Here is a 23,078-nt window from a genome sequence, read left to right as displayed (position 1 = left end):
GGCAGAGACACGCTGTGTGCGTGTTGGAAAGTTGTTGGTGTTTCATGTCGTTTGTCCTTTTCTGAGCCGCACTGCTTGCCTAGCTGAGGAAATCGTAGCACTAGTAAAATCAAAGTCCTTATCGTTACATGGCCCCAACAGCCCTGCAGAGAGAACTGTCACTGCCCTTAGAGGCATGATGTGTGTCTGAGTGACTCGAGTACCAGACTGACTCGCAGTGTAGACGCCCAGATCTCCTTCACTTCTGAAAGTATAGTCATGTAGAGTGTGTAGAAAGTCACCATCCCAAAACGCATTTCCCCTGCTTACATAGCTTAGTAAAGTGAAACCTCAGTTATCTGGAACCTCCTGGTATCCTCAGTTTTCTGGTGTAGAATTAAGCCAGAAGGAAAAACTCCTTTGGAATTAGAAAAGCCGGAGACTTAGAAGCCCTCCGTGCTAAGGAATGCAGTCTCTCATGGGGATGCAGATCTAGGTTTGAATTTCAGCACTTCAATTTTATAGGGTAGATTTTTTTTAAAAAAAACAAACTTAAAAGTTTTTGTTCCTTTACATATATAATAATGATGATGTTTCTCTCAGAGCTGGTGTAATAATGGAATGAGATAGCTGGGCGCGGTGGCTCATGCCTGTAATCCCAGCACTTTGGGGGGCCAAGGCGGGCAGATCAGGAGGTCAGGAGTTTGAGACCAGCCTGGCCAACATAGTGAAACCCCGTGTCTACTAAAAATACAAAAATTAGCCGGGCATGGTGGCACGCGCCTGTAGTCCCAGCTACTCAGGAGGCTGAGGCAGGAGCTTGAACCTGGGAGTTGGAGGTTGCGATGAGCCGAGATCGTGCCACTGCACTCTAGCCTGGGCAACAGAGTGAGACTCTGTCTAAAAAAAAAAAAAAAGAAAGAAAGAAGAAGAAAATGGAATGAGATAATGCATGTTATTGTATTAATTAAGTGCCTGAAATATAACAAGTGCTAATACTTTAACACTAGTATTCTGCTCCTTAATCTGACTGCTTTTGACTAGTCAGATTGTGTTTTAAAATAATAGTAATAATTCCTATTTAAAGTAATTATTACTATTAATATTATTACTATTAATTCTTTTTTGTGTCCCTGACATATCCCAGGGGGACTGGCCACTGAGTCTTTTTCTTGTCAGTTTTTTGTTGTTGTTGTTGTTATTGTTGTTCTTTGGAGGGGAATTCCCTCAATTTTTCTTTTATTGGATATTTTTTTGGCTGTGGGAGTTTTGTTTTCTAACTGTTCTCATCACCCCCTCTTTTATAATATATAATATTATGATAGTAATAATTCCTAAAGTAATTCTTACTATCAATTTAAAACATAATCTGACTAGTCAAAAGTAGTATTCTGATTAATCAGCCACACCTGTGTTAGACTTGAGTGTTTTTGTTAAGGAAGCCTAATGTGAGAAAAAGGTTTGAGACCAAAGGAGCAAGAGAAATGGAAATGAAAGCAGGGAGTGAATGGGCGTCTTCCGAAGGATTGCTAGTGCAGGCTGCTGGACTGGTAAGGATTACAGGTGGTCACAGTGTTAGCAGCAATTGCCTGGCTTGGCTCTGGGGTCACTGCAGTTCATTGGTGGGAGACTGAGAACAAAAAGGATGCCACACTTTGCCTTCTCTGCAGAGCCTTCTGCTCTGATTATGTTTGTTCTGATACTGTTTTATCACTCTTAACAGCCAACACACTAAAATACTTTAAAATTATTAAAAGGGCATCACACTTGGAGACTGGGGAGTGATCATTATCTCACTTTCCATAGCATTGGACTCTTGAATATAGAGAAGAAAAGAAAGAAGACAGGATATATCTGAGGGCCTGGGAGGCAGGCAGTGACCTGAACATCAGTAAGTCCTAATGGTGTCATTATGCCATCCTGAAATTTTCCAGCAGATAAATTTGGTCATCTGGAGAGGCATCCATTTATATACAGCAGTTTGTGACAGTCTGGGATTGTACTTAATATACACACTTGTGCTTAAAATACCTTTTTGAAGTTAGAGGACTGTATGGCTCCTATTAGATAAGATTTCCATCAGAAACAATTTCAATAGTTCAGTGTTAATCTTTAGAATTATCTAGACAAGGTGTTTTTAACTCAGCGATCTGGGTAGCCAATTATTTGGTGCTGTTTACGGTGGCACTTAGTGATTTTTGTGGTACACGTTGTTCTGACTATATCAGTAATATGCTAGATGGTTGAAGCAGCTGGGTTAGCATGCTTTTAAAGTCAGATGAATTCTTACTGGTAGATTTTTACTGTGTCTGTATGTTACTTGTTTAAAGTTTGTTGTGATGTTTATAATGTGTTTGTTTTTAAAGCTTAATTTTGGTTTTAAGTAACATATTACCATCCCTCAGACAATAGTCATTTTTGTTTGTTGACATTGCTTTTGAAGTTAAAAAAAAAGTGACATATTTAGGGAATAACATTATTGCCAAATATCACAGACTGGCAGAAAATGTAAGCAAATACCAAAGCAGAGAATTACAGTAGGGTTTTAGTGATTTTATACATTTGCAGCAGAATTACTGCATTTTAGAGCTAGAAGGAACTCCTCTGATTATAGATTATCTTTGTCCTTGCACAGATGAGGAAATTGGGTCTAAGCAGGGTGTCATCTGCCCAGAGTCACACACCACATTAGTAGTCGATTTCAGAATGGACTCTGGTGTGTGCAGCCCTTCTTCCTGTTGATGCTGAAGGTTTTAATTTAATCCTGGGAGCTGGGGAATTTGGATTTGTGTCTTCATGGAGGATATTACAGTTGAGCTGGCTCTTGCAGGGTGACGTGTGTGTGATTGGAGAAAGATACAGAAGGCAGGGACAGTATCTGAAACAGGGCGAATCGCAGGAGACTCTACCATCAACTTAGAAATTCTTCTCTCCTTCCCAAGTGGGGTTCCTTGTTTTCTGTTCCTTAGTTTACCTCCTCGATACGATGAAGCTCATCCTCCTAGTGACTTCTGTGAAAGGTGATGGGGAGGATGATACTGTTTTTCTGAGCCTTGTGTGTCAGAAAATGTCTGTGTTCTAAGTATCGGGTGTATGCCTGGCTGTATAAAATTCCAGGTTAATATTTTAGTTCAGATAGAATAAGTTATTTGGCAGTGACAAATTAACTCTGAAATCTCAGTGCATGAATAGAGGTCTGTGTCTTGCTTTCGCAAAGTCTGCGGTGGGCGCCGCCTCCCTGGGCCTCTTCCTTTGGGTCTAGTCTGCTTTCACCTACAGTTCCTATCTGTTGCCCCCATGGCAGATGTGGGTGTATCTGCAGGTCGCACGCTGGTGACCATAGGCCAGAACCAGGCCTAGTCCCTGCAAGAATGCCAGACACGTGCAGGGGCACAATGAGAGTCATTGAACTGTCAGTGGGGGTCACAGTTGTAAGTGTGTTTCCTCTTGGAATTTTGCAGGCATTGCTCCGTTGTCTTCCGGTTTTCAGTGTTACTGTTAAGTCACGTGCCGCCAGTTTGCCGGGCATTTGTAAGCCATTTCTTTTCTCGCTGGAAGCTTTTGGGGGAGTTTCGTGTTATCGCCTAAATACTAACATTTTACCATGGTGGGTCTGGTGATTGTTCTTTTCTACTTTGGATGTGCCGAGCATTCCACAGAGCTTTTCAGTCTGTAAACTTGTGTTTTTCAGTTCTAGGAAAACTATTAAATGACTTTTATAATGTCTTCCCTTTCCTTTTCTCATTCCTTTTTTTTTTTTTTTTCCTGTCTTAAGCTCTTCTTCATTGGACATAGGAACTCCTAAATCCATCTATTTATTTTCTTAGCTTTTTTCTCCATTTTTCTTGTCAGTTTTTGTCGTCGTTGTTCTTTGGAGAGGAGTTCCCTCAGTTTTTCTTTTATTGGATATTTACTTTTTGGCTGTGGGAGTTTTGTTTTCTAACCGTTCTCCTCACCCCCTCTTTTTTAAACAAATAGCATCCGCCTCGGGGTTCATATTTTTGAAACCTTTTCTCAGGCTGGTTTTTCATTGTCTTCCTTTCCAGCAGTCTTAGATTTTGGTTTACCCCAGTTTGTTTTAGCCACTTAACACTGTTGTCATCTGCCATAATTCCCTTTGTGATTTTCTTCGTTCCTGTGTTTTTGGGGAATGATGGAGATAAAGAAGTGTATGTTTAATCAGGAGGGTTTTTTTTTTTCCTTTTTTTAAACAGTTTTCGTTTGTTTTGCTAGCATCAATGAATAGTAAACTCTTCGTTTTTGGGGAAAAACCACATCTATTTTTTTCTTTAAATAAAGGTAGTGTTTTCATTTAGTGCTATCATGAAGCCACATCTGTGTCACTGAGTTCAATTAACTTAGTTGATGAAATGCTTGCTGATCTGTAGTGGGTAACATAATTATTTTAATTTGGACTATTTTAAAAGCATCAAGAGATCACATCTTTGGGAACCCATAATAAATGGTTACTTGTGGCAATCAAATTATTGTTTTACAATGGAAGTAATCTTTTCATTTTGTAAGATTTTTATATTATTTGCTTAATAGAGATATATTATTAAATTGAATAATTATTGCTTTCCAAGATTCCCTTCAGCTCTAATGATCAGTGAATGAAGTTTACGTTGGCTCTTAATGTACATTTAATAGCAAATTTCATGTGGATTACTTTTTGTACCCCAAATCTGCTATTTAAAATTCCATTCTTCATTTGGATGTGCTTTAGAAATGAGGAAAAGAGTATTTTAACTGAAAACTCATGTTCTCTACTGCAAATTGAACGACAAAATCTTGTATGTTCTATGTGAAAGCATTTGAATAATGGACAAATTGCTCTTTAAATTAGAGCTTTTGTGTTGCTCTGAAGGCTCTGAGAGCAGTCATAACAGTTGTGTTACTTTTCAGTTATTTTTATATGCATGTTGCCTTTCAGAAGTTAGATATTTTTGCTTTAGTAGTTCATTACATTTAAGATATTGTAATATATAAACAAATTACTTTTAATCTTGAAAAAATAAAAAAGCAATGAAGAAACTTCATTAAAACACTTTGCTACAGTACAGAATAAAAACAAAACATCTTTGTTCATAGTTTGTCAAATTCTGAAAGAATCTTACCTACTTGGTAGTTTATAATTCATGAGGTCATTCTTTTTCATAGGCAATGAATGTGGTGAGATTTTTAGGGAATTTGCTATATTTGTAGTTAAAATAATTTTGTTGACATTAAAATGTTAAATAATTGTTTTTTGATTTGTCATTGTCAGCTATGATCATATATAGGTGAATGGAATTAAAAGAACTATATATGAGATAGTATTTTACATTTATCATTCTGGAGGTCAGGATGTATTACATATATATTATATCAGAATGTATTACAATAGCTGTTTCTAAAACACCAACTGTAATTATACCTTAGCCAATAAGGTTGCAGATGTGGACATTATTAAGGATCTTACTATTAGTAAGTCGGGGTGCTGTATTTTCAGTGTGCAAATGATTTCCATTATCAGTGTTGCCCAGGTCTCCACTGATTTTAGAGTTAAGATACCTATATTAATTTGTGGAAAAGTGTCATAGTTATTTTATAGGAGACCCAGGCCTGATACACACAGTGGTAAAGATAAAAGGCCGATTTATTTCTTGTGATGTGTTTCCAACACCAACAACGACTTCTTTCAACATGAAAACCGAGTGTCCTGGCCGGGTATGGTGGCTCATGCCTATAATCCCAACATTTTGGGAGGCCGAGGTGGGTGGATCACTTGAGGTCAGGAGTTCAAGACCAGCCTGACCAATGTGGCAAAACCCTGTCTCTCCTAAAAATACAAAAATTAGATGGGCATGGTGGCACACGCTGTAATCCCACCTACTTGGGAGGCTGAGGCAGGAGAATTGCTTGAACCTGGGAGGCAGAGGTTGCGGCGAGCTGAGGCAGGAGAATTGCTTGAACCTGGGAGGCAGAGGTTGCGGCGAGCTGAGATCATGCCATTGCACTCCAGCCTGGACAACAAGAGCAAAACTTGTCTTAAAAAAAAAAAAAAGAAAGAAAACCGAGTGTCCAATGTTTCAGTTAATTCAGACACTACCCAGAGTAAGTACAGTCCTCACAGGCAACAGGCTGAGTCCCATAAGACTGCCCCGGCCTCAGATACCAGTCGCAAGTCCCAGGCCTCTCACATTTCTGACTGACTGGTTACAAATCAGCAGTTCCCACTACCTCATCAGATTAGATAATTTGCTGGGATAAAACTCAGGAAAACATTATTATAAAGGGCACAGCTCAGCAACAGCCCAGTAGAAGAGGTGCACGGAACAAGCACGGGGGGACGTGGAGCTTCTGTGGCCTCCTAGGGTGGCCTCCTGCCCAGCTCGCCCTTGTGTGCACAAGGTCCCCAAATCTCGTGGTTAGAGTTTCTGTAGAACTCAATCTCTAATTCTTTCCTTTTCTCTTCAGGATAGGGACTGAGGGTCTGGGCTAAAAGTTCCACACTCTAGGCCCTGGGTCTCTGGGTGACCAGCCCCATCCTGAGGCTGTCTAGGAGGGCTCCTTTTAATCACAGCATTAGCATTAACAGTTGTGATTGAAAGGGGCTTGTTTTGAACAACAAAAAACATTTCTATCTCAGGAAATCCCAAAGATTTAGGAACTGTGCCAGGAACTAGGGACAAAGATGCAATATTTCTTATATCACATTTCTTTGAATTGGTTAAGTGCACATAAGACAATGAAAAAAATATAGTTTAACCATTTATATAACACTTGTGTTAGGTATTATAAATAACCTAGAGATGATTTAGAGGGAGGATGTGCATAGGTTATATGCAAATACTATGACATTTTACATAAGGGACTTGAGCATTCATAGCTTTTGTTATTGGTGGGGGTCCTGGAGCCAATCCCGCATGAATACCGAGGGGTGACTGTATATGTACAAAGACAGTGATGAATTGACGTATAGGTGTACTACTTTTTAAATGTAACCTGTTAAAATCTGAATTAAAAAATTAAGGAGACGGGCGCCTGTAGTCCCAGCTACTCGGGAGGCTGAGGCAGGAGAATGGCTTAAACCCGGGAGGCGGAGCTTGCAGTGAGCTGAGATCCGGCCACTGCACTCTAGCCCTGGCGACAGAGCGAGACTGCGTCTCAAAAAAAAAAAAAAAAAAAAAAATTAAGGAGAGGTGTGCAGTCATTTAATCAATTCTTTATGTGTTTTTCCTTGAGACGAAGTCTCTCTTACCCAAGCTGCAGTGCGGTGGCACCATCTCAGCTCACTGCAACCTCTGCCTCCTGGGTTCAGGCGATTCTCCTGCCTCAGCCTCCCGAGTAGCTGGGACTACAGGCACCCACCACCACACCTGGCTAGTTTTTGTATTTTTTTTAGTAGAGACAAAGTTTCACCATGTTGGCCAGGCTAGTCTCGAACTCCTGACCTCAAGTGATCCACCCACCTCAGCCTCCCAAAGTGCTGGGATTACAGGCGTGAGCCACCATGCCCAGTCTCATTAATCAATTCTTATAAGCCAACACAATTAGCAGTTTTACATGATTGACGTTATGAATATTTGTTTCATACTCAGTTTAATAATTGAAGAAGAATGCATTGAATGCAATTACAATGAAGGATGCTTAGAAATGCTCTTGGGAAAGTTCATTGCTGGTTAGATATCTAAATCTGTACATATTTTTATTATTTTCATTGAGTCAGATGCTGTTAGAACTGGACATGATTTAGAGATTATCACCTATTTTATATGGAGATTCAGTCAGTATCCCCCTGCAAACTTAAGCTAGTGCTACCCCATATTTTTGTGTCAATAGCGTATAAAGTAGGAGTGAATCACTTGAGAATTTATTAGAACTTTTGCTGTAAATATAAGTTTATTCTTAAGTTTAAATTATTTGGCAACTTTAAGTTCATTTTTCTTAATTTGGCTAAATTTAAATTTTTTTAATCTACCTTTGTAGCCATGTAGTGTTCCTATTGCATTTAAATTAGAGCTTATTGTGTGGTAAGAGCTAAGGGCCCTGAAAGAAGTCAAAGCAATTGTATTACATTTATTATGTAAATATAATTGTGTTTTTATGTAGTTGTAAATATTTATTATGTTTGCATGTAGTTGCCAAGAAGTGTGAAATGTCTGAGATTTTTGCCTTCAACACAAGCTCAAAGGCAGGCTTGCCAGCCAGCCTGCTGCAGTTTCATGGATGCTGGCAGAAGACATAAGACTCTTGGGTCAGAGATGAAGGACCTTATTACAGTAGCAGCCAGAGTGTCAGCATCTGTCCCAGTTGGCTGAGACATGTTGAGAACAGAATGGGGCAGGAGAAGGAAAGCACGGAAACGAATTAGGAGGTATTGCCATAATGCAGGAGAAAGAGGATGGTAGCTTGGACTAGTATAGTGGCAAAATGTAGTTGGATTTTGCGTATGTTTTGGAGGTAGCTGAAATTGGGATTTCATGACATACTGGATGAGGTATGAGGGAAAGAAAGGAGCCAAGGGTGATTCTGAATGTTCTGATCTGATCATTGGAAGAATGTGGAGTAGCCGGAAATGGAAGTAGGATAGAGAAGATTTAAACCTGCAGGTGGGGAGGGTGTGGGGGTGGGGTGGGAAAGAGCCAGAGTTTAGTTTTGAACTTGTGAAGTTTCAGGTATCTTCAAGACTTCAAAGTGGCAGTGTCCCGAAGGGAGCTGAATATAACTAATCTGTAAATGAAGAGAGAGAATTTGGGAGTGTAGGGCACATCGATGCTATACAGTGTCACGAGCATGAGTGAAATCATGGATGGAGAAGAGGGGACCAAAGTCTGAGTGTTGGGGCACTCCTATTAAGACTTCAGAGGGGAACTAGCAAAGGAGTCAGACTGAGGGACCTTGAGAGTGTGGTGTGCTTAGCAAAGAGGTAAAATTATATGAAAGGAAAAGGAGGGTCAGTGGTCACACAGTGCCTCTAAGATTAGAACTGAGAACTCACGCTAGACAAGAGCTGCTCCGTGCGCTGGTTGGTAGAGAAGCCTTTGGTGTGGGTGTCAGAGAAGGTTGGAGAGGAATAGTAGGCATCGGTAGACACAGTTCCCCTAAGGTGTTTTGCTGCAAAGGGAATGAGAGAGATGGGGCTGCAGCTGGTAAGGAAAGTGGGGTCCCCACAAGTTTGTTTATATATGAGAAGTAACATTTTCAGGAGTGATCCAGTGGAGTGGGGGAATTGTTGGGAGATTAAGTGTGCCAGCTGACCGTGGGGGCCCTTGAGCAAGGCAGCAGGATAGAGTAGATGGAAGCATGGTGCTGAGTGGGTAGATGGAGGCCGAGGCCAAGGTCTCCTGATGTCGTTCCTTTTCTAGGTGAAATAGGAAGTCGGGCCATCTGCTGAGATATTAAATGAGGGAGTGTTCCGGGGTGGAGAAAGGAGAGGGCAGGTGTGAAATGGTAGGCAGGGAAGGAGAAGAATGGACCAGGGAAAAGTAGTTTGATTTCCAGACAGTGGTGAGGACCCACCTGAGGGTCCTGGCCTTGACTACAAAATGAGACCCATCAGACCAGCTCTCTTTTCCTCCAGCCTTATTGAGCTCTGTGGGTGCAGGCATGACATAAGCGGAGTTGAATTTGCTGATACGGTTTTACCGAGAGAGTTTTTCAGGAGAGTAGAAGAAGGGGATAGAAGTATACACGAGGAGGCCGGGCGCGGTGGCTCACGCCTGTAATCCCAGCACTTTGGGTGGCTGAGACGGGTGGATCACGAGGTCAGGAGATTGAGACCATCCTGGCTAACACGGTGAAACCCCGTCTCTACTAAAAAAAATACAAAAAACTAGCCGGGCGTGGTGGCGGCGCCTGTTGTCCCAGCTACTCGGGAGGCTGAGGCAGGAGAATGGCGTAAACCCGGGAGGCGGAGCTTGCAGTGAGCTGAGATCCGGCCACTGCACTCCAGCCCGGGCGACAGAGCGAGACTCCGTCTCAAAAAGAAAAAAAAAAAAAAGTGTACACGAGGAAATGATTGTGGAATATAAGCTGAGTAGGAAGGGAAGAGGGTCTTGAAAGCTGGTAGGCGCATCACTCTTGTCATTTAGACTTTGAATATTCAAGGCCAGTTCGTAACTATATATACACCAGTACAAAAAAAATTTAAGTCAGATTTGCAAAAAGTTATTTTGAGCAGGTAAAGAGGAGGAGGCTGTCTAAGTTCTACCAAAGCCAAAGAATAACAGTAAAAACAAAAAGCTACAAAAAAACCCAATAGTCTCATCTTTTGATTTATTTTTTGTTTGGCAGTCATGGTATAACTGAAAGCCAAGAAAAGCCCCTGCATTTTTAATGGATTTACTCAACCATTTCCTTTAAAAAAGTAAGAACAAACAAGCTCACAGGTTTTATTCTTATAAAAACACTGCATGTTCATTATAGGATGTTTTGAAAATAATGTTTACAAAAATTCTGCTATCCAGTTAACAGTTCTGCTGTACTTTGTGGTCCAGTTTTCCTCCCTATTCTTTCTGTGTAATTGAACCACATACATATAATTTTGTTTCCTGTGTTTTTGCACTTAACCAATGAACAATATGAATTTTCCCCTCATGTTATTTATAACTCTGTATAAATATCAATTTCAGTGGTTCTCTAAAGTTCCATTGTGTAAATGTGCCAGGATTTTGTTTACTCATACTGTTGGAAATTAGGATGTTTCCAATTTTTTAAATTTAAATTTACTTTTTGTCATAAATAATGATCCAGGGAATATTTTTATTTCTTATTTTTTTAAGATTGATAAAAACAGCATTATTGGGTCAAGGAGTATGATTGTTTTTCAGTTGCATATTGCCAAATTAATTTTTATGACTGTATTAAGATACCTTCAGCCGGGCACGGTGGCTCACGCTTGTAATCCCAGCCCTTTGGGAGGCTGAAGCAGGTGGATCATCTGAGGTCAGGAGTTTGACACCAGTGTGGCCAACGTGGTGAAACCCATGTCTACTAAAAATACAAAAATTAGCTGGGAGTGGTGGTATGTTCCTGTCCCAGCTACAGCAGGCTGAGGCAGGAGAATCGCTTGAACCTGGGAAGCAGAGGTTGCTGTGAGCTGAGATTGCACTACTGTACTCCAGCCTGGGTGACAGACCGAGACTCTCAAAATAAATAATAATAATAAATTTTAAAAAAAAGATACTTTCAGGCAATCAGTACAACCATTTAGAAAAAATCTTTGCTGATTTGACTTTTGGAAAATCATAGTGTTAATAGTTTAATTTGTATGTCTCTGATTCTTGTAAAGGTTAATATTTTTCCATAAATGTGTTGAGTGAATTGGTTATATGCGTGGAAAAATAAAAATCCCTACCTACCTCACACATAAATCAGTACTAGATTAATCAGGGACTTAAATATGAAAACCAAAACTTGTTTACAGCAAATTCACAAGAACATATGATCTCAGTGTTAGATGAATTTTTTAAAGACAATAGAAGAGGCAAAGGTAAACTGATAAATTTGACTAAAATAAAATGGAGAAACTTCTGATCATCAGGTACTAGAAAAAGACTAAAAAGTCAAGATACAAGGTCAATGCAACAGTAAAGAAAAAAGAGAAAAGACACAGGATGATCTGTGTGAACTGATACAGAGTGATTTCTAGGGGTCTGAAGTTTACCTGCCCTGTGATACATTTTTTTGTTCTCTATATTTAGCCACACACTTTAATCATCACTTTGCCGAAATCGGGAGAAAAGAAAGACTTGATTTAAAAGCCAACCCGTCTTACATTTCCACCAGCCATGTGTGAGGTTTCTGGTTGCTCTGCACCCCTGCCTTTGTCATGATATTGTCTTGATAGTGTTTGTGCAGTGGTATCTTTTTGTGGCTTTAATTTACATTTTGAATGATTAATACTATGAAGCACCTTTTCGTGTGCTTATTAGCCATTTGCGTGTTGTCTTTGGTCAAAGGTCTGTTCACATCTTTTGCTCATTTAAAAAATTAGGTTTTATTTGTATCTTGGTATAATCTCTTGTCAGTTATGATACACAGATATTCTAACCTGTGGCTTAGAAGATATGATACAGGTATTGTATAAGCCTGTGGCTTATCTTTCTTTTAGTGGTTTGTTTTGAAACACAAACATTTTAAATTTTAGTTATTAGATTTTAATGATGTCTGACTTAGCAGAGTTTTTCTGTTATATGTGCTTTTGGTATTGTGTCCAAGAACTCTGTGTCCAAACTAGGGGCACAAAGCGTTTTTAAAGAAGTTTTATAGTTTCAGGGCTGAGCGCAGTGGCTCACGCCTGTAATCCCAGCACTTTGTGAGGCCGAGGCGGGCGGATCAGAAGGTCGGGAGTTCGAGACCAGTCTGGCCAACATGGTGAAACCCAGTCTCTACTTAAAAAACACAAAAATTCGCTGGGCATGGTGGCATGTGCCTGTAATCCTAGCTACTGGGGAGGCTGAGGCAGGAGAATTGCTTGAACCCGGGAGGCGGAGGTTGCAGTGAGCTGAGATCGCGCCACTGCACTCCAGCCTGGGTAACAGAGCTAGACTCCATCTCAAAAAAAAAAAAAAAAAGAAGTTTTATAGTTTTGGTTCATACATTTAGGTATATGATCCATTTTAACTTAATTCTTACCTGTGGTGTGAGGGTTTACATTTCTGTTTTTAGTTATTCAGTTGTCCCAGCACCATTTGTCAAGAAGACTTTCCTCATTGACTTGTCTTGGGACTTTTCTTGAAAATCAATCGACTATAAGTGTAAAGACTTATTTCCAGACTCCTTTATTCTCTGATGTGTATGCCAGTCTCTATGTCAGCAGCACACTGTCTTGATTCCTATAGTTTTATAAGCACTTTCGAAATCGGATAGTATAACTTTGTTCTTTTTCAAAATTGCATTTCAATACAAAGTTTAGGAATGTTGTATCAATTAATATAAAAAAGAGCTTACTAAGCTTTTGATGGGGATTGTTTGAATCTGTAGATCAATTTTAGAAGAATTGCCGTATTAATGAATCTTCCAGTTCAAAAACATGAAATCTCTAATTACTTAGAATCTCTACATTCTCTTAGCAGTGTTTTGTAGTTTTGACTGTATGAATCTTGTACTACATGTTAAATTTATTCCTCAGCAATTTTATATTTTGTGAACAGAATTGTTTTCTTAATTGACTTTTGGTGTGCCAGTAGTTTTATTGTTGTAGGCTTGTAGGGGGTGTGTGTGTGTGTGTGTGTGTGTGTGTGTGTGTGTGCGTGTGCGTGAGATTTCCTTGGGTTTTTCTACGTATAAGATTTTGTCAGCTAGCCAGGCGTAGGGGCTTATGTCTATAATCTCAGCACTTGGGGAGGCCAAGGCTGGAGGATTGCTTGAGCCTAGGAGTTCAAGACCAGCCTGGGAAACATAGGGAGACCCTGTCTCTATTAAAAGTTAGCTAACTGTGGTGGTATGCATCTGTAGTCCAAGCTCCTTGGAAGGCTGAGGCAAGAGGATTGGTTGAGCTCAGGAGGTCGAGGCTGCAGTTAGCTGCGATCGTGCCACTGCACTCCAGCCTGATGACAGACTGAGATCCTGTCACAAAAAAGCAGCTGAGGTGGACGGATCACGAGGTCAGGAGATTGAGACCATCCTGGCCAACATGGTGAAACCCTGTCTCTACTAAAAATGCAGAAGATTAGCTGGGTGTGGTGGTGCGCGCGCTTGTAATCCCAGCTACTGGGGAGGCTGAGGCAGGAGAATCACTTGAACCCGGGAGGCAGAGATTGCAGTGAGCCGAGATCACACCATTGCACTCCAGCCTATTGACAGAGCGAGACGCCATCTCAAAAAAAAAAAGGCAAAACTAAGATTGTATCAACTATGAATAAAGGTGGTTTTATTTCTTCCTTTCCAATTTGTATGCATTTTTTTTCTTGTTCCACTGGCTCAGACCTTCAGTACAGTATTGAGTAGAGGGGGTGAGCGTAAATGTCCTTGTCTTTCTCCCAGTCTTAGTGGCAAAGCATTCAGCCCTTCACCATTAAGTGTGATGTTAGCTGTAGGTTTTTCATAGTTGCCCGTAATTAGTTTGCGCAAATTTCCTTCTATTCTTAGCTTATAAAGTTTTTATCTTCAATAGGTGTTGTCAGTGCCTTCCTGCAGCTATTTTTTTTTTTTTTTTTTTTTGAGATGGAGTCTCGCACTGTCACCCAGGCTGCAGTGCAGTGGCACTATCTCGGCTCACTGCAGGCTCTGCCTTCCGGGTTCATGCCATTCTCCTGCTTCAGCCTCCCGAGTAGCTGGGACTACAGGTGCCCGCCACCACGCCCAGCTGATTTTTTTTTGTATTTTTAGTAGAGACGGGGTTTCACCATGTTAGCCAGGATGGTCTTGATCTCCTGACCTTGTGAGCCACCGCGCCTGGCCACCTTTCTGCAACTATTAAGATGATCATGTGTGTTTTTTTCTTTCTTTGTTAGTATGCTATAGTGCATTAATTGGTTATTGATGTTAAGCCCACCTAGATAAATCTCATTTGGTCGAAGTATATAATGCTTTTTATATGTTGCTGAATTCAGTTTGCTGGTAAGTTTTGGCCAAGCATGGTGGCTCACGCCTGTAATCCCAACACTTTGGGAGGTCTAGGCAGGAGGATTGTTTGAGGCCAGGAATTCTAGACCAGCTTGGGCAACATAGGGAGACCCTGTCTTTACAAAAAATAAAAAAATTAGCCAGTCTTGCTGGTGCATGCCTATGGTCCCAGCTATTTGGGAGGCCAAGATGGGAGGGTCACTTGAGCCTGGAAATGGAGGCTGCAGCGAGCCATGATTGCACCACTGCACTCCAGCCTGGGCAACAGAGTGAGACCCTGTCTCTAAAAATAATAAAGAATTTTTGTATCAGTGTTCATGATATTGATTTTTAGTTTTCTTGTGATGTCTTTGGATTTGGTATCAGGGTAATACTGGCCTCACAGAATGGCTTGTGAAGTGTTCTTTTCTTCTCTATTAGCAGAAAGAGTTTGTGAAGATTTGTATTAATTGTTTTAATCTTCAGTGGAATTTACCAGTGAAGCCACCCGAGCCTGACCTTTCTTTATAGGAAGGTTTTTAATTATCAATTCATTCTTTACTCATTATGAGTCTATTTAGATTCTCTGTTTCTTTTTGAGTCAGATTTGGTAATTTGTGTCTTTCTAGGATTTTGTCCATTTTCTCTTAAGTTTTCTAATTTGTTGGTAAAAGGTGGTTTATAGTATTCCCATATAATCCTCCAAATTTCCGTAGGTTTGATAGTGATAGCCTCTCTTTCATTTCTGATTTAGCTAATTTATGTCTTCTTTCTTAATTTCTTTGTCAGTCTTGCCTAAAGCTTTGTGTGTTTTGTATCTTTTCAAATGACCCACTTTTGGTTTTGTTTATTCCTTCTTGTTTTTCTGTTTTCTATTTTATTTCTACTCTAACGTTTACTATTTTATTCTGCTTTCGTTGGGTTTAGTTCTTTTCTAATTTCTTAAGGGTGAAAGCTTAGGTTATTGATTCGAGACCTTTTCTGATATAGGCATTGAATGCTGTACATTTTTTTCTAAGCACTGCTTTAGCCACATCCCATAAATTTGTGTATGTTTTGTTTTCATCCTGTTCAAAATATTTTTTAACTTTCTCTTCTGATTTTTAGTCTTTGGCCCACTGGTTGTTTAGAAGTGTTTTGTTTCATTTAGAAATACTTGGTGTTTCTCCAGATTTATTTCTGTTGTAGATATATAATTAATTTGCTTCCATTGTGGTCAGAGAACATACCTGGTGTAATTATAGTGTCAGTCTTTTCACATTTATTGAGGCTTTTTGAGACAGTCTTGCTCTGTCCCCCGGACTGGAGTGCAGTGGCCTAATCCTGGACAAGGCGCAGCCCCAACACTCCTGGGCTCCAGTGATCCTCCTGCGCCAGCTTCCCATGTAGCTGGGGCTACAGGCGTGTGCCACCATACCTGGCTAATGTGTTTTTAAATTTTTTGCAGTAACTAGGTCTCACTGTGCTGCCCAGGCTGGTCTTGAATTCCTGGGCTCATGTGATCCTCCCACCTTTGCCTCCCAAAATTCTGGGATTACAGGTGTGAGCCACCACACCTGGCTATTGGGGCTTATTTTGGTCTATCCTGAAAAATGAAGCCTTGAAAAAATATTAGTTAGGTCAAGTTAGTTGATAATGTTGAAGTATTATATACCTTGCTATTTCATGTTTATTTGTTCCATCATTTATGAAATCGGCTTTTTGAAATCTTCAGGTATTATTGTTGAATTGTCCGTGTCTGCTTTCAATTCTCTCAGGCTTTGCTTGATGTATTTTGGGGTTTTATTAAGTGCATATGTGTTTACAGTTGCTGTGTCTTCATTATGTATTGACCCCTTTATCATTTTGAAATGTCCCTTTTTGCCCCTAGTAATACTTAAAGTCTATTTTGTCTGATATTAATGTAGCTATTCTAGCTCTCATGATTATTATTTACATGGAAACTTTTTCCTGTCCTTTTTTTTTTTTTTTTTTGAGACTGAGTCTGGCTCTGTCGCCCAGGCTGGAGTGCAGTGGCCGGATCTCAGCTCACTGCAAGCTCCGCCTCCCGGGTTCCCGCCATTCTCCTGCCTCAGCCTCCGGAGTAGCTGGGACCACAGGCGCCCGCCACCTCGCCCGGCTAGTTTTTTGTATTTTTTTTTTAGTAGAGACGGGGTTTCACCGTGTTAGCCAGGATGGGCTCGATCTCCTGACCTTGTGATCCGCCCATCTCAGCCTCCCAAAGTGCTGGGATTGCGTCTTTCTGTGTTAGGGGAGCCTGTTGTAGCCAGCACATAGTTGTTTCTTTTTTAAAAAAGATTTAGTCTGACAATTTCTACTTTTCGAGTAGAGTGACATCAGCAAACTTTTTCTGTAAGGATCAGATTGTAAATATTAGGCTTTGCATGCTTTATGACCCCTTAACAATGCAGCTTTATGACTGCAGTGAGAAAGCAGCCAGAAAAGATATGTAACAAAGTAGGAGTGGCTTTATTCCAAGCTTTTATTTATGAACATTGAAATTCAAATTTCATGTAATTTTTGTGTCACTTTTGTTTTTTTATCATTAAATAATAAAAAAACCCCACATTTTTTAGCTTTGAAATACACAAAAAGGATGATGTGCTGAATTTTGCCTGTGAACTAAAGTTTACTGACTCCTGGAGTAAGGGTTTATTAGTCCATTCACACTTAATGTGATTATTGATTCCATTAGATTTATGTTCGTCATTTTGCTATTTTTTTAAATTTTGTTTTTGTTTATTTTTTCCTCTGTTACTGCATTATTTTGTGTTAAGTGCATATTTTTTGGTGTGCCAATTTAATTCCTTTGTTGACATTTTATTTTTTAAATCATATTGTCTACGTAATTTTATTCATGGTTTCTCCACAAATCACTCCATGTATCTTTACTTATCACAATGTACTTCAAAATAATGCTACCTTAATACTGATAAAATACAGACACTTGGCTTCATGTCTTCTTTTCCTCCCCTGACTTTATGCCATTATTTTTATTTTTGAGACAGAGTCTCGCTCTGTTGCCGAGGCTGGAGTGCAGTGGCGTGATCTCAGCTCAACGCAACTCCCACCTCCCAGGTTCAAGCGATTCTCCTACCTCAGCCTCCCAAGTAGCTGGGATTACAGGCATGCACTACCACGCCAGGCTAATTGTTTTGTATTTTTAGTAGAGACAGGATTTCACCATGTTGGCCAGGCTGGTCTCGAACTCCTGACCTCAAGTGATCTGCCTGCCTCACCCTCCCAGAATGTTGGGATTACAGGCGTGAGCCACGACGCCCAGCCTGTGCTATTATTTACATAAATTGCTATATGTTGTATGTTATAACCTCAACAGTACTGTTAATAGTTATTAACCTATACAATCTCATGCCCTTTGAAGAAGAGAAGAAATGAAAAGAATATAATTATAGTATTTTAAATTAACCTACACACTTATCATTTCCAGTCATCACCAAATGTGATGAATTCAAAGTACTGAAATGGTTGCTATTGACAGTTTAGTCCAGCTTCATACTTACTTTTAGGGAAGGAGATTTTTTTTTTTTTTTTTGAGGCAGAGTCTCACTCTTGCCCAGGCTGGAGTGCAGTGGCCAGATCTTAGCTCACTGCAAGCTCCGCCTCCCGGGTTTACGCCATTCTCTTGCCTCAGCCTCCCGAGTAGCTGGGACTACAGGCGCCCGCCACCTCGCCTGGCTGGTTTTTTGTATTTTTTAGTAGAGACGGGGTTTCACCGTGTTAGCCAGGATGGTCTCGATCTCCTGACCTCGTGATCCGCCCGTCTTGGCCTCCCAAAGTGCTGGGATTACAGGCTTGAACCACCGCGCCTGGCTGGAAAGGAGATTTATTGGCCTCCTCATTCCTTTTTTTAAAATATAGTTTTTATAAATGATTTTTTTTTTTTTGAGACAGGGTCTCACTCTGTTGCCCAGGCTGGAGGGCAGTGGCATGATCTTGGCTCACTGCAACCTCTGCCTCCTGGGTTCAAGCAATTCTCCTACCTCAGCCTCCTGAGTAGCTGGGATTACAGGCAAGTGCCACGCACCACCATGCCTGGCTAATTTTTGTATTCTTAGTAGAGACAGGCTTTCACCATGTTGGCCAGACTGGTCTCGAACTCTTGACCTCGTGATCCGCCTGCCTTGGCCTCCCAAAGTGCTGGGATTACAGGCGTGAACCACTGTGCCCGGCCCATGGATTTTTTAATGATGAATGAATTGAGAATATTTTAGGGTATTGATTGGCCACTTGAATTTGTGTTCTCCCTCTTGCTTTCATGATTTCTTTCTTATTCTTGCCTTTCTTCTTCCTTTCCATCATTCTTTTTGTGTGGGTTGTTTCTGTGCTTTGCCTGCTTGCTTTTAGAATTGTTAGACTTTCTCTTACTGATTTCTAACAGCACAGTTTATGTTATAAAATTAATCCTTTGTCATATATGTTTGCAGTTTTTCTCTGTTTTTTGCTTTCTTTATGTCATTTTTTAGTTATCAAGAAATTTATACATTTTGCACTGTCAGCTTTATTCATCTTTTATGGATTCAAGGTTTTATGTTACGTATTAGAAGGACTTCTGCAGTGCAAGGCTTTTAAAAATATTTTTCTCCAACTTTTATATTTTAAAAATACAAATATTTACATATTCAATCTTACTGGAATTCATTTTGAGATAGGAAATTAAGTAAGAGCCCTGCTAGACCCACTAGTCCCAAAAGTTTCTCCCACCTGCTCATCATCATTCATTGATAGTTCACCTTTCCCTGGTGGTCTTCAGATGTCTTCTTAATGACTGACATACTCTTCCCATATGTCTCTTGGTCTATTTCTTGACTTTCTATTCTGTCTTTCCCCTTCTCCAGTGTTAAGCTGTTGTCACGTGTTTTTAATATGTCATATAGCTCATCCTCCTTCAATTAGTCTTTTAGAAGTTTTCTCTTTTTGTTGTTTGCATAACAAAGTTAACTTCACTGTCATTTTGTTGACTTTCTTGAAAAAGCATTATTGGTGTTTTCTTGGGATCTTGAGTCAATATTTTGACAGGATTGAATTGTTTTACCTGAGAATAAGATGTGTCTGTGTGTATTTGATCTATTATGATTCTCTAAGGAGTTTTAAAGTGTTTCATGTAGTTTTACATTTCCTATTCACTTTTTTTGAAGCTGTTATAAATAGGATCTAGTGTTTTATTATGTTTTCTTATCTGCTTCTTAAAATTATAGAATCTACAAAAATTAGCCGGTTGTGGTGGCACTTGCCTGTAATCCCAGCTACTCAGGAGGCTGAGGCAGGAGAACCGCTTGGACCCGGGAGACAGAGGTTGCAGTGGGCCGAGATGGCACCACTGCACTCCAGCCTGGGCGACAGAGCGAGACCCCATCTCAAAACTAAAAATAAAAAAGTCATAGAATTACTAGTGATTTTTACATATGAATTTTGTAATTGGTCACTTGACTGAGTTCCTTTTTTTCCCCAATACAGTCATGCCCTGCAAAATGACAGTTTAGTCTATGATGAATTGAGTGTGTAATGTGGTCCTATAGGATTATAATACCATATTTTTACTCTACCTTTTCTTTCTTTAGATATGTTTAGATACACAAATACTTACCATTGTGTTACATTGCCTACAATATTTAGAACAGTAACGTGCTTTACAGGTTTGTGGCCTAGAAGCAATAGGCTATACCATAAAGCCTAGGTAAGCTATACAATCACGATTTGTGTAAATCCATGCTATGTGTGCACAATGACAAAATCACCTAACGACGTATTTCTCAGAACACACCCCGTTGTTCAGCTGCATCTATTGAATTTTCAGGTGTTTAATCATTTCATAAGGATAATTTTGTCTTCTCCTTTCCAATATTTATTTTTATTTCTTGTCTAATTCACTGGCTAATATGTTGGAAATAATGCTAATTAATAATATTGATAATTGATGTCCTCGTTGCTGGCTTTCAGCATTTCTTCATTACAGCTCTGATGTTGTGTGTGTGTGTGTGTGTGTGTGTGTATATATATCATTAAATGTCCATCTGTTTCTGTTTTGCAATGGGTTTGGGGTGTCAAGAATTGATGTTTAATATTTTTTCAGATCCTTTTTGTGACTCGTAGCTATGATCATATTATTTTACTCCTTTTATCTAAAGTAATATATATTAATAAACCTCCATATTAGAGCCACGGTAGCAATCCCTGGATATACCTTATCTAGTTGAATTGCTTTCCCCCCACCACTTCCAATGTTTGCTGGTATTTAAGGTTTGTACTTCAATGTTCCTAAGTGAGATCAGTTTGATTTTTTTTTTTCCTGTCATCTTTGTCAAATTTTGGTATCAGTATGCTTTTGACCTCAAAAATAAATTTGGGAGCTTTGTGTTTTCTCTGTGCTCTGAAGTGGTGTTTTGAATTTTGGACCTGTCTTGATTGTCCTTCCCTTTCTTCTCCTGAAGGAAAAAGAGCCGTGGTAGCTCCTTGATCACTTTCTCAGTTTCTTTGACAATTGTTAGCTTCTTTTGGATTCCTGTGTCTTCTACTGCAAAGTCTGATGATATATATTTTGCTATAAAATTACCCTTTTCATCTGAGTTTCAAATTCATTTTCATAGAATTTTCAAAGTAGTTTTACACATTTTGGTTCCTCACGAATGTGTGGTTATTGCTCTGTTTCTAATGTATAAGCACATTTCCCTGTCTTGGTTATGCCAGCTAGTTGTTTACCAATTGAGTTTTCTCTTGTATAATCAAAGAATCAAGTCTTGTAATGTTTAATGCTGTTACTTTTTATTTTCTAATTCATTAATTTGTGCTTTTATCATTATTTTTTCTGATTTTTCTTTTGCTGGCTGGGGGTTTATAATTACTGACTTCTTGAATTGAATGCGTAATTTGTTTCTTTTAATTCCTTACCATGTAGTTTTGTAAATGTTTAAATCTTTGAATTTTCTGTGGACCCGGTTTTAGGGTCTTGCAGAATCACATAGATTTTGATATGTAGCTTTTTTTTTTTTTTTTTTGAGATGGAGTTTCGCTCTTGTTGCCCAGGCACTGCAACCTCCGTCTCCTGGGTTTACGCTATTCTCTTGCCTCAGCCTCTTGAGTAGCTTGGATTACAGGCACCTGCCACCACGCCCAGCTAATTTTTGTATTTTTAGTAGAGACAGGGTTTCAGCATGTTGGCCAGGCTGCTCTTGAACTCCTAACCTCAAGTGATCCGCCTGCCTCAACCTCCCAAAGTGCCGGAATTACAGGCATGAGCCACCGCGTCGCCCGGCTGATATGTGGCGTTTTCATTATGTTCGTATACCATTTTTGTTCACTTTGAGATTTTGTCTCTGATTTATTTAAAGATGTTCGATTTTAATTTAATTTACTTAATTTTTTTTTTTTTTTTTTGCTTGTCCTATTTACTTTTATTATTGCCTTGTGGTTAATTAAGGAGATCTCTTGGACTTTTAAAATTTATGAAGGTTTTAATTGGGGCCTTTAGTAACTGTTGCATAAGTTCTTGAAAAGGAGATGTGTTCTCATTTTTTAGGGTATAGAATCCCATATGTCTAAAAGGAAAATTAATTTTGTAATTTAAATTTGCTATATTCTTCATTTTTGTTTACTTCATTTTCCTCGGCTGAAAGAGACATTTTAATGCTGTTCCATTTTATGTTCAAAAATTTTTGGCAGATTTTTTCATCATTGTATTATGGCTTATACTTTTCCTAATGTGCCCCTTTTCATTTTGTTTGACCAGTTTTTCTTGAATGCAATGCCATCTTGTTACTCTAGCTTCCCCGTTGCTTGCCTATGCCTTTTTCCATTCTTTTCTGTAAGAGGACTATTTTTTTTCTTCAAAATTTTTCAGAATTGGTGTTTGTCAGTTAATTGAAAAACTTCACTAAACTAGGACTCGTGTACTTTAAACATTTTATTTTAAATTAAAACAAGTAAATGCACTCTTTCATTAATTTCTAAATGTAGGACCAATGTGTTTTCTTTAAACATCTATTGACCGAACTCTGTATCAGCCTAAATGATACAATCTATATCCTCACGTAATGTGTCTAGGATTTCTAGTTTAGTACTTCTTTTAAGTATTAGAATTAGAAGTTTAATTGCCTTTGCAAAACAATTTTTGTACAAAGGCCCAGTTATTTTTTTCAAGGTAGCATAATGGAATGTATTTTTTATAATGTATTTTTGGTTGCAGTAAGTTTTGGGGGAACAGGTGGTTTTTAGTTACATGGATAAGTTCTTCAGTGGTGATTTCTGAGATTTGGGTATACCCATCACCTGAGCAGTGTACATTGTACCTAATGCGTAGTCTTTTATCCCTCACCCCCTCCCACCCTTTCCCCTGAGTCTGCAAAGTCCATTGTATCATTCTTATGCCTTTGCATCCTCATAACTTAGCTCGCACTTGTAAGTGAGAACCTACGATGTTTGATTTTCCATTCCGGAGTTAGTTACTTCACTTAGAATAATGGTCTCCAGTTCCATCCGGGTTGCTGTGAATGCCATTCTTTCATTCCTTTTTATAGCTGAGTAGTATTACACACACACACACACACACACAC

The 23,078-nt window shown here is 39.4% G+C and overlaps 2 protein-coding genes across 2 annotated transcripts in view; both read left to right on the top strand.

Moving 5' to 3' along the window:
* The window catches only part of SOCS6 (suppressor of cytokine signaling 6), a 40,348-nt gene that overhangs the window by 4,726 nt on the left and 12,544 nt on the right, over positions 1 to 23,078 (top strand). The gene's annotated exons all lie outside the window — the stretch shown is intronic.
* LOC141409031 (uncharacterized) overlaps positions 1 to 23,078 on the top strand; it is a 34,789-nt gene that overhangs the window by 5,347 nt on the left and 6,364 nt on the right. The gene's annotated exons all lie outside the window — the stretch shown is intronic.

This window comes from Macaca fascicularis, chromosome 18 (genome assembly GCF_037993035.2).
Source record: "Macaca fascicularis isolate 582-1 chromosome 18, T2T-MFA8v1.1".
NCBI lineage: Eukaryota > Metazoa > Chordata > Mammalia > Primates > Cercopithecidae > Macaca > Macaca fascicularis.
This window is presented reverse-complemented; position numbering and strand designations above follow the sequence as displayed.